Raw genomic sequence first — 12,107 nt, forward strand, 5'->3', positions numbered from 1 at the left:
CCTCAGCTTCCCAAGCAGCTGAGACTACAGGAGTGTGCCACCAAGCCCAGTTAATTTTTATACTTGTTGTAGAGATGCGGTTTTGCCATGTTGCCCAGGCTGGTCTCAAACTCCTGAGCTCAAGCAATCTGCCAGCCTCAGACTCCCAAAGTGCTGAGATTACAGGCGTGAGCCACCCCGCCTGGTCTTCTAAGCCTACATCTTTAAGCATTGCGTGCTTTCACTTCTTCTCTTGGAACCTCGCTGTTGTCGTGTAAAAAACCTCAGCCTGTTGCATGATTAAAGGGATGTGACCCAATTACTTCCTTTGCCCCAGTGACCAGTCAGCCAATTGACCAACATGTTAGTGAGGTCACCCTAGACCAACCAGGTGACTGCAAACACATGAGCAAGCCCAGTGAAGATCAGCTGAGTCAGGTCCAGATCAACACAACCACCTAGCTGACCCATAGACTCCTGAGCAATATTAAAGGTTGAGTTACTACATCTTAGAGTAATTTGTTATGCTGTGACAGATAACTGATACAGGGAGATTGACAATCTGGATTTTGGTAAGCCAGATATTAGAAAAGTAAGGATAATTCATTCATAAATAAAAATAATTTCTAGGTTTGATGTTAACAGCTGTATCAACTTGGGCAAGTTGTTTCAATTTCTTCATCTGATAACTGAAGTTAACAAAGTAGATTCTTTGGGGTGGGTTATTGGGCAGAGCAAATGGGAGAAAGTATGGGCAGCACGTTATAAAACAGCAGGTTGGCATCATTTCTCTATACTCTGTCCATTCTTTATTATTAAGGTTGGTACAAAAGTGATTGTGGTTTTTGCCATTAAAAGTAATGACAAAAACCACAATCACTTTTGCAGCAACCTAATAAGACATTAATAACTTTAGGAAATAATGGCATGGGTCTATTTTATAAAGTTGAAAGCAACTTGATTTTTACCATGACCTAGGAGACCTTACGTGATCTGGCTGCTCAGTTCTCTTACTTTCCTACCTCTCTCTGTGTCCAGATCAGGGGTGTCCTCTCTGTTCCTCACACATGCCACATGCCTTCCCACATGAGAACGTTTGTACCTGCAGTTCCCTCCACCTGCGATAATATTCCCACCTCTCTCTCTCTCTCTGTTTATGTGAACCACAATTCAGGAACAGTATACTTATAATGCAAATAGGATCATGTGAAGTAGCACTCTTAGTAATTAATGTATGTTCTCTATTTTGAGTCAGAGCAACCCAAAAGATAAGTAAGGAAAAAAAAAAAACCCTTTGTCTTCTCCTATAGAGTCCCTTTAATTCACGAATCAGAATCTTGAGCAACCCAGGAGAAGCATTGTGAGTTTCATGAGAGCTGGTCAGGGGGCCTTCAGAAAATATTGTTTCCCAGTCATTATTCTCTCTTTCTTTCCCCCCTCTCTTGCTTTACTGAGATAATTTTACATCATAAAATTTAACTGTTTTCAATGTACTATTCAATAATCTTTTTCGTGTATTTACAGAGTTATACAACCACCATCACAATCCAATTCTATCATCCCCAAAAGAAACCCCATACTCGTTTACAGTCACTCTCCATATCACCCCCAGCTCCAGGCAACCACTAATCTACTTTCTATGTCTATATATTTGTTTTTCTGGATGTTTTCTAGAAATGGAATTATACAAAGGCACACCTCTTTTAATGGCCTTCTTGCCTTATTCTTTGCATCTCAGCTGAAATGTTACCTCCTCTTTCCTTAAACTTCACTGTTATTCTGCGTGTCATCTCCTCATTGTTTTTTGGTAGAACTTAAGCAATTTGTAATTATTTTATTTGTTTCTTTGCTTGCTTCTGTCTGCCTATGCTACTAGAATATACTTTTTCTGAGGGCAGGGGCAATTTCTGTTTTACATTCTACTGTGTCCCAAGACCTACTTAGTGCCAGACGCAGAGTGGATGGATGTCCGGTAAATATTTGCTGGTTGAAAAAAGTTTTTAAAAAGTACTGGGGCAGCAGGATGGTGGAATAAGAGGCCCTAGACTCTCCTTTCCCCCAACAAATACACTGATTCAACAACAATTCATGGACAAATTCCCTCTGTGAGAAATACAGAAACTAGTTGAGAGGCTCTTTCACCCTGGGTGAGTGCAAAACTTGACACATCAAAGCCAGTAGGAAAATTTGACGCCCTCTCACCTCAACCCTTACCCCTGGCACAGTGCCATAAGATTGAGAAGAACCACGCCTCTAGCTTCCAGCCTCTCCCTGAATAGGGAAAGAATTGAATTGCATGTACAATGCCCCAGCTTTTTCAGAGGTTCCTGAGGACTGTCTTCTGTCTTGCCAGTCTTGGAACACTGATAGGACCCAGCATACCCTAATCACCTAGAAGAGAGTAAAGATAGTGGTTTGAGCTGACAGTTGCCATAGCTCCTACCCCAGCTTAGCACAGAGTGAGCATATGAAAAACCCTAGCTCCCAGCTTCTCCCAAGGAACAGCAAGAGTTGGTCTGCATGCCCAATGCCCCACCTTTTGCAGGCACTGTCCAAATGACTGGAGTTTGTCTTGGAGTGCTGATAGAACCCAGCATAATCTAGCTGCCTGAGGTCTAGGGTAAACAGAGACAGAGGTTTATTTTATTTTATTTTTTGTTTTTTGCTTGTTGAGAAGGAGTCTTGCTCTGTCACCCAGGCTGGAGTGGCATGATCTCGGCTCACTGCAACCTCCACCTCCCGGATTCAAGAAATTCTCTTGCCTCAGCCTCCCGAGTGGCTGGGACTATAGGCAGCGCGCCACCATGCCCGGCTAAGTTTTGTATTTTTAGTAGAGATGAAGTTTCAACATGTTGGCCAAGCTGGTCTCAAACTCCTGACCTCAGGTGATCTGCCCGCCTCTGCCTCCCAAAGTGCTGGGATTACAGGCGTGAGCCACCGTGCCCCGCGGACAGACAGAGGTTTAGGCTGACAGTCTCCGTAGCCCCATTTCCTCACTCAGCACAGAATTAGTGAATGAAAAACCCTAGCTCCCAGCTTCTCTGTGGGGAGGGAAAGAGACCACACATCCAATGCTCTAACTTTTCTGGATGCTGCCTAAAGAACTGGCTTCTTTCTTGCCTGTCTCAGAGCATTAATAGAACCTAGCATTCTAGTCACCTGGGGGCTAGTGAAAGAAAGATAGAATCTTTACCTAGCACATAGTTAGTCATCACTCCCCGCCGCCCAGCTTGGTGCACAGTGAGCAGGTAGAAAAAAAAAACAACACTCAAATTCCAGCTGCTCCTTGGGGGAGGAAAAGAGTTGGACAGTTTCTAATGATCTAAGTTTTTGGGGGGCTTCCCAAGGAATTGGCTTCATTTTTCACTTGTCTCAGAGCACAAACTGGACCAAACATACCTGGGAGTCACTGAAAATAAAGAAAGCAGGTTGGACTAGCAATAAAAGTTTGAGGCCCCAGAATTTCTGGCTGGGCTGGCTGATGAAGATATTCTCCTATATGAGGCCAGTCCATGAAGACTAGGAGAGGTGGACTTTTTTTTTCTAATGAGCAAACACCAACACAGTCAAGGTAAATTAATAAATAAATATTCAAGGTGAATGAATAAATAGGGAAATATGTTCCAAACAAAAAGGAACAAGATAAATGTCCAGAAATACCCATCATAAAGATGCTTACTGAGAGGACTTCCAGTTCCAAAATGGTGGTGCAGAAGCAAGCTGGATTTACTCCCCTTCACAGAAAACCAAAAACAAACATTGAGTACTGAGATTATCCTAAAAAATACGCCAGAACTCAAATATGAAGATGAGATAGCTCCCAGGGCCTCAGAGAAGTGAAAAAAATTCTGAGCAGAGAATAGGACTTCCACATCGGTGATGCTCCTCCCTCCATTCTGCCCAGCACCAAGCATGCAGAAATATTTTCCCCCAATTCACTGTCTCTACACTGGAAACAGTGAGACTAAGGTGGACAACCATCTTGGATGCCCTGGCAGGAGATTTGTCCCTTCGTTAAGCCACGGGTAGCATCGAGAGTGTCTGAAGAGAGAAATATCCCTGAAGACAGGCAGAGACAAAGTGGGAGTTATGATTACCATTTCCAGCCCTGGGAACTCTGCTCTGTAACTTGGCCAAAGGAGATGCCAAATCACAGTAGCGCACCACGCTGAAGGTGGTTCATTCCACAGGTCCCCTGGGCACAAACCCCTAGCCAGCCTTCCCACAATGCTGGGATATCCCCTTTAGGAGCTTCTGCATTCAGGAAGGACAGTGCTTCAATTATTTACTAGAGCTGAGGAGAACCTGGGCTTAAGGTGCCACCTAGAGCCAAAGGGGAGGCAGTAACCAAATAGTAAAGAACATCCAAGCAAACACATCTAATAAAAACCTAAACAAGCCAGTTAGAGAAGACTGGAATAAATAATTAAAGCAATACAAATACATAGACATACATCCATAAGAAGTAACAGCAAACAGGGAACCATGATCTCCCCAAACAGACAAAGCAAGGAACTAGTAACTGACCCTAATGAGATGGTGATATGTGAGCTCTCTGAGGAAGAATTTAAAACAGTAGTTTTAGGGGATCTCCAAGATAACACAAAAAAGCAATTCAGAAATTTATCAGAAAAGTTTAACAGAGATTGAAATAATTTAAAAAAATCAAACAGAAATCATGAAACTGAAAAATATATGTGCTACACTGAAAAATTTATTAGAGAGTCTCAACAACAGAATTGATAGAGTGGAGAAAAGAATCGATGAGCTAGAAGATGACTATTTGAAAACACACAAACAGAGGAGAAACAAAAAGGATGAACAGCAAGATTGCCTACAAGATACAAAAATATTACCTTAAAAGACCAAATCTAAGACTTATGGATGTTCAAGAGGCAGCTGAGCAACAGTACGGGGTAGAAAGCTTATTCAAAGAAATAATAACAGAAAACCTTAAAAAACTTGGTGAAGTTATAAATAACCAGGCACAGGAAGGTCAGAGAACACCAAATAGCTTTGACCCAAATAAGACTACCTCAAGGCATGTAATAATAAAATTCTCAAAGGTCAAGGACAAAGAGAGAATCCTAAAAGCAGCAAGAGAAAAGAAGCAAATAATTTATAAAGGAGCTCCAATTCATCTGGCAACAGACGTTTCAGTGGAAGCCATACAGGCCAGGAGGGAATGGAATGACATTTTCAAAGTGCCAAAAGAAAAAAACTGACATTCAAGAATACTATATCTAGCAAAATTATCTTTCAAATCTGAAGGGGAGATAAAGTTTTTTTTCCCAGACAAACAAAAGCTAAGAGAATTTACCACTACCAGATCTATCTAACAAGAAATGCTAAAGAGGGTTTTCAAATCTGAAAGAAAACAACACTACTGTGCCAAAAAAATTGAAAGTATAAAACCCACTGGTAAAATTGACTGCACAAACCCAGAGTACTGTAATACTGTAATATTATTTCCTACTCATAACTCCAGTATGAAGCTCAAAAGACAAATTTACCAAAAACGATAATAGCTATAGCAACCTGCTAAGAGTTGGGCAGCATAAAAATATGCAAATCGAGACAATTAAAATGTGGAGGAATGAAGTTAAGCTGTAGAAGGTTTTATTTTTCTGTTTTTTTCTTGTCTCTATTATTTTCTTTGTGATCTAAGATAAGTTGTCATCTCTTTTTTTTTTTTTTTTTTTTGATATGGAATCTTGCTCTGTCACCCAGGCTGGTGTGCAGCGGTGCCATCTTGGCTCACTGCAACCTCTGCCTCCAGGGTTCAAGCGATTCTCCTGCCTCAGCCTCCTCAGTAGCTGGGATTACAGGCACGCGCCACCACGGCCGGCTAATTTTTTAACTTTTAGTAGAGACAGGGTTTCACTGTGTTGCCCAGGCTGGTCTCGAACTCCTGAACTCAAGCAGTCTACCCACCTCAGCCTCCCAAAGTGCTGGGATGTCACATGTGAGCTACCATGCCCGACCAAGTTGTCATCTCTTTAAAATATCTGATTATATGTATGATATGTTTTTTGTAAGCCTTATGGTAACCATAATGTAAAAATCTATAACAGATTCTCTAAAAATAAAAAAATACAAATTAAAACATACTACCAGAGAAAATCACTGAACCAAAAAGGAAGACAGTAAGAAAGGAAGAGAGGAGTTACAAAACAACCAGAAAACAAGCAACAGAATGGCAGTACTAAGTCCGTACATATCAATAATAACACTGAATGTAAATGAACTCAATTCTCCAATTAAAGGGCATAAAATGGCTGAATGAATAAAGAAACAGGACCCAACTATATCCTGCATACAAGAAACCCACTTCACTTATAAAAACACGTATAGACTGAAAGTGAAGGGATAGAAAAAGAGATTCCACACAACTGAAAACCAAATGATGAATAGAAGTGGTGAGAGTAGGCATCCTTGCCTTGTTCCTGTTCTTACGGAGAAAACTTTCTGTTTTTGCAATTGAGTAGAATGTTAGCTGTAGTTTTTACATATATAGGCTTTATTTATTTTTATTTTTATTTTTTATTTTTTTGAGAAGGAGTCTCGCTCTGTCCCCCAGGCCGGAGTGCAGTGGCGCGATCTCGGCTCACTGCAATCTCCGCCTCCCGGGCTCACGCCATTCTCCTGCCTCAGCCTCCTGAGTAGCTGGGACTACAGGCACCCGCCACCACGCCCAGCTAATTTTTTGTATTTTTAGTAGAGACGGGGTTTCACCGTGTTAGCCAGGATGGTCTCGATCTGCTGACCTCATGATCCACCTGCCTCGGCCTCCCAAAGTGCTGGGATTACAGGCGTGAGCCACTGCTCCCGGCCTATGGCCTTTATTTTTATTTTGTTTTTTTTTTTTAGCCAGAGCCTCTCTCTGTCGCCCAGGCTGGAGGGCAGTGGGGTGATCTTGGCTCACTGCAACCTCTGCCTCCCGGGTTCAAGCAATTCTCCTGTCTCAGCTTCCCGAGTAGCTGGGATTACAGGCACCCGCCATCACCCTCGGCTAACTTTTGTATTTTTACTAGAGATGGGGTTTCCCCATGTTGTCCAGGCTGGTCTTGAACTCCTGACCTTAGGTGATCCACCCGCCTGGGTCTCCCAAAATGTGGGATTACAGGCGTGAGCCACTGAGCCTGGTATATGGCCTTTATTATATTGAGGCAATTTCCTTCTATTCCTAGTTTGTTGAGAGTTTTTTTTTTCGTGAAAGGATATTGAATTTTGTCAAATACTTTTCCTGCATTTATTGAGATGATCATGTGATTTTTATCCTTTATTCTGTTAACGTGGTGTATCACATTAATTGATTTTTATATGTTTAATCATTCTTGCATCCCAGGGACAAATTCCCCTTGGTCATGGTGTATGATCCTTTTAATGTGCTGTTGAATTTGGTCTGCTATCCTTTTATTAAGGATTTTTACCTCTATATTCATCAGGGATATTGACTTGGAGTTTCTTTTCACGTGGTGTGTCTTTGTCTAGCTATAATAACAGAGTGATGCTCTTCTTATTAAATGAGGTTATAAGTATTCCCTCCTCTTCAAATTTTCGGGAGAATTTGAGAAGTATTTGTATTAGTGCTTCCTTAAATGTTTGGTGGGATTCACCAGGGAGGTAATTTGGTCCTGGGCTTTTCTTTGTTTGGATTTTTTTTTTGCTGTTGTTTTGTTTTTTTTTTTTTAAATTACTGATTCAATCCCTTCGTTAGTGATAGGTTTGTTCAGACTTTTTTTTATTAGACAATGTAAATTTATTATACTGATATTGTTTACAAAGATTCAAAAAAATTTTATATCCACAGGTTAATGGGGAACAGGTGATGTTTGGTTACATGAGTAAGTTCTTTAGTGGTGATTTGTGAATTTGTAGTCATTTATCCCTCACCCCATTTCCATCCTTTCCCCCTGAGTTTCCAAAGTCCGTTGTGTCATTCTTATGCCTTTGCATCCTCATAGCTTAGCTCCCACTTGTGAGTGAGAACATACAATGTTTGGTTTTCCATTCCTGAGTTACTTTACTTAGAATAATAGTCTCCAATCTCATCCAGGTCACTGTGAATGCCATTAATTCATTTCTTTTTATGACTGAGTAGTGTGTGTGTATATATATATATATATATATATATATATGTATATACACATACACACACTATATATATAAAAATATATATTTTATATATATATACCACAGTTTCTTTTCTTTTCTTTCTTTTTTTTTTTTTTTTTGAGATGGAATCTCACTTTGTCGCCCAGGCTGGAGCACAATGGCATGATCTAGACTCACCGCAACCTCTGCCTCCTGGTTTCAAGTGATTCTCCTGCCTCAGCCTACCAAGTAGCTGGGATTACAGGCATGCACCACCACCACACCTGGAAAATTTTTGTATTTTTAGTAGAGTTGGGGGTTTTGCCATATTGGCCAGGCTGGTCTTGAACTCCTGCCCTCAGGTGATCTACCTGCCTTGGCCTCCCAAAGTGCTGGGATTACAGGCGTGAGCCACCTTACCCAGTCTATATACCACAGTTTCTTTATCCACTCGTTGATTGATGGGCATTTGTGTTGGTTCCATGTTTTTGCAATTGCAAATTGTGCTGCTGTAAACATACGTGTGCAAGTATCTTTTTCATATGACATCTTTTCCTCTGGGTAGACACCCAGTAGTGGGATTGCTGGATCAAATGGTAGTTCTATTTTTAGTTCTTTAAGAAATATCCACACTGTTTTCCATAGTGGCTGTACTACTTTACATTCCCACCAGCAGTGTAGAAGTGCTCCCTGTTCACCGAATCCATGCCAACATCTACTATTTTTTGATTTTTTGCTTACGGCCATTCTTGCAGGAGTAAGGCGGTATCGCATTGTGGTTTTGATTTACATTTCCCTGTTTATTAGTGATGTTGAGCATTTTTTCATGTTTGTTGGCCATTTGCGTATCTTCTTTTGAGAACTGTCTATTCATGTCCTTAGCCCCATTTTTGATGGGATTTTTTTCTTGTTGATTTGTTTAGTTAATTGTAGATTCTGGATATTAGTCTTTTGTCAGATGAATAGATTGTGAAGAATTTTTTCCCACTCTGTGGGTTGTCTGTTTACTCTGCTGACTGTTCCTTTTGCTATGCAAAAGCTCTTTAGTTTAATTAAGTCCCAACAATTTATCTTTGTTTTATTGTATTTGCTTTTGGGTTCTGGGTCATGAAATTCTTGCCTAAGCCAGTGTCTAGAAGGGTTTTTCCAATGTTATCTTGTAGAATTTTTATAGTTTCAGGTCTCAGATTTAAGTCCTTAATCCATCTTGAGTTGATTTTTTTATAAGGTGAGAGATGAGGATCCAGTTGTTGAGTTCTTTTTTATCAGTTATAGGAGCTTTCTGGAGGAGTCTTTAGGGTTTTCTAGGTAAACGATCATATCATCAGCAAACAGTCACAGTTTAACTTCCTCTTTATCAATTTGGATGCCCTTTTTTTCTTTCTTTTGTCTGATTGCTCTGGCTAGGACTTCCAGTACTATGTTGAAGAGGAGTGGTGACAGTGGGCATCCTTGTCTTGTTCCAGTTGTCAGAGGGAATGCTTTCAACTTTTTCCCATTCAGTATTATGTTGGCTGTGGGTCTGTCATAGGTGACTTTTATTATGTTGAGGTATGTTCCTTATATGCTGATTTTGCTGAGAGTTTTAATCATAAAGAGATGCTGGATTTTGTCAAATGCTTTTTCTGCATGTAGTGGGATGATCATGTAATTTTTCTTTTTAATTCTGTTTATGTTGTGTATCACATTTATTGACTTGGGTGTGTTAAACCATCCCTGCATCTCTGATATGAAACTCACTTAATCATGGTGGATTATCTTTTTGATATGTTGTGGATTTGGTTCGCTAGTGTTTTGTTAAGGATTTTAGCATCCACGTTTATCAGGGATATTAATCTGTAGTTTTCTATTTTGGTTATGTCCTTTCTTGTTTTTGGTATTAGGGTGATACTGGCTTCATAGAATGATTTAGGGAGGATTCCCTCTTTCTCTATCTTGTGGAATAGTGTCAATAGGATTGGTACCAATTCTTCCTTGAATGTCTGGTAGAATTCTGCTGTGAATTTGTCTGGTCCTGGACTTTTTTTTGTTGGTTATTTTTAAATTATCCCATCAGTCTCGCTGCTTGTTATGGGTCTGTTCAGGGTATCTAATTCTTCCTGATTTAAGCTAGGAGGGTTGTATCTTTCCAGGAATGTATCCATCTCTTCTAGGTTTTCTGGTTTATGCATGTACATGTGTTCATAGTAGCCTTGAATGACCTTTTGTATTTCTGTGGTGTCAGTTGTAGTAGCTCCTGTTTTGTTTCTTATTGAGCTTATTTAGATTTTCTCTCTTCTCTTCTTGGTTAATCTTGCTAATGGTCTATCAATTTTATTTATCTTTTCAAAGAACCAGCTTTTTGTTTCATTTATCTTTTGTATTTTTTTTTCTTTAAATTTCATTGAGCTCTGCTTTGATCTTGGTTATTTTCTTTCTTCTGCTGGGTTTGGGTTTGGTTTGTTCTTGGTTCTCTAGTTTCTTGAGGTGTGACCTTAGATTCTCTGTGCTCTTTCAGACTTTTTGATGTAGGCATTTAGTGCTATAGACTTTTCTCTTAGCACTGCCTTTGCTGTGTCCTAGAGGTTTTGATAGGTTGTGTCACTGTTGTCATTCAGTTCAAATAATTTTTAAATTTTCATCTTGAATTTGATTTTTGACCCAGCGATCATTCAGGAGCAGGTTATTTAATTTTTGTGTATTTGCATGGTTTTGAAGGTTCCTTTTGGAGTTGATTTCTGGTTTTATTCTACTGTGGTCTGAGAGAGTGCTTGATACAATTTCAATTTTCTTAATTTGTTGAGGCTCGTTGTGTGGCCTATCATATGGTCTATCTTGGAGAAAGTTCCCTGTGCCATTGAATTGAATATATATTCTGCGGTTATTGGGTAGAATGTTCTGTATATATCTGTTAAGTCAATTTGTTCCAGGGTATAGTTAAATCCATTGTTTCTTTGTTGACTTTCTGTCTTGATGACCTGTCTAGTGCTGTTGGTGTAGTACTGAAGTCCCCCACTATTATTGTGTTGCTGTCTGTCTCATATCTTAGGACTATTAGTAATTGTTTTATAAATTTGGGAGCTCCAGTGTTAGGTGTATATTTGTTTAGGATTGTGATATTTTCCTGATGGACAAGGTCTTTTATCATTATATAATCTCCCTCTTTGTCTTTTTAAACGGCTGTTGCTTTAACGTTTGTTTTGTCTGATATAAGAATAGTTACTCCTGCTTGCTTTTGGTGTCCATTTGCATGAAATGTCTTTTTCCAACGCTTTACCTTAAGTGTGTGGAAGTCCTTCTGTGTTAGGTGAGTCTCTTGAAAGCAGAAGATAGTTGCTTGGTGAATTCTCATCCATTCTGCAATTCTGTATATTTTAAGAGGAGCATTTAGGCCTTTTGAGATGTGAGGTACCATTCCATTTATTGTGCTATTTGTTGCCTGTGTACCTTGGTTTTTTTTTTTTTTAATTGTATTTTTGTTTTATAGGTCCTCTGAGATATATGCTTTAAAGAGGTTCTCTTTTTATTTGTTTCCAGGATTTGTTTCAAGATTTAGAGCTCCTTTTTGCAGTTCTTGTAGTGCTGGCTTGGTAGTGGTGAGTTCTCTCAGCATTTGTTTTTCTGAAAAAGTCTGTATCTTTCCTTCACATATGAAGCTTAGTTTCATTAGATACAAAATTCTTGGCTGATAATTGTTTTGTTTGAGGAGGCTGAAGATGGGGCCCCAATCTCTTCTAGATTTGTAGGGTTTCTGCTGAGAAATCTGCTGTTAATCTGGTAGGTTTTTCTTGCTAGGTTACTGGTGCTTTTGTCTCACTGGCCTTGAGATTCTTTCCTTCATCTTATCTTTAGATAACCTGATCACAGTGTGGCTAGGTGATGATCTTTTTGCAATGAATTTCCCAGGTGTTCTTTGTGCTTCTATTGGATTTGTGCTTCTATTTGGATGTCTAGGGCTCTAGCAAGGCCAGGGAGGTTTTCCTTGATTATTCCCCCAAATATGTTTTCCCAGCACCATTTATTGAAAAGACTATCCTTTCCCCATTGTAAGT

The 12,107-nt window shown here is 39.7% G+C and overlaps 1 protein-coding gene across 3 annotated transcripts in view; it reads left to right on the plus strand.

The window, feature by feature from the left end:
* The window catches only part of KIF4B (kinesin family member 4B), a 180,580-nt gene that overhangs the window by 51,910 nt on the left and 116,563 nt on the right, over positions 1-12,107 (plus strand). The gene's annotated exons all lie outside the window — the stretch shown is intronic.

Source organism: Pan troglodytes, chromosome 4 (assembly GCF_028858775.2).
Source record: "Pan troglodytes isolate AG18354 chromosome 4, NHGRI_mPanTro3-v2.0_pri, whole genome shotgun sequence".
Lineage (NCBI taxonomy): Eukaryota > Metazoa > Chordata > Mammalia > Primates > Hominidae > Pan > Pan troglodytes.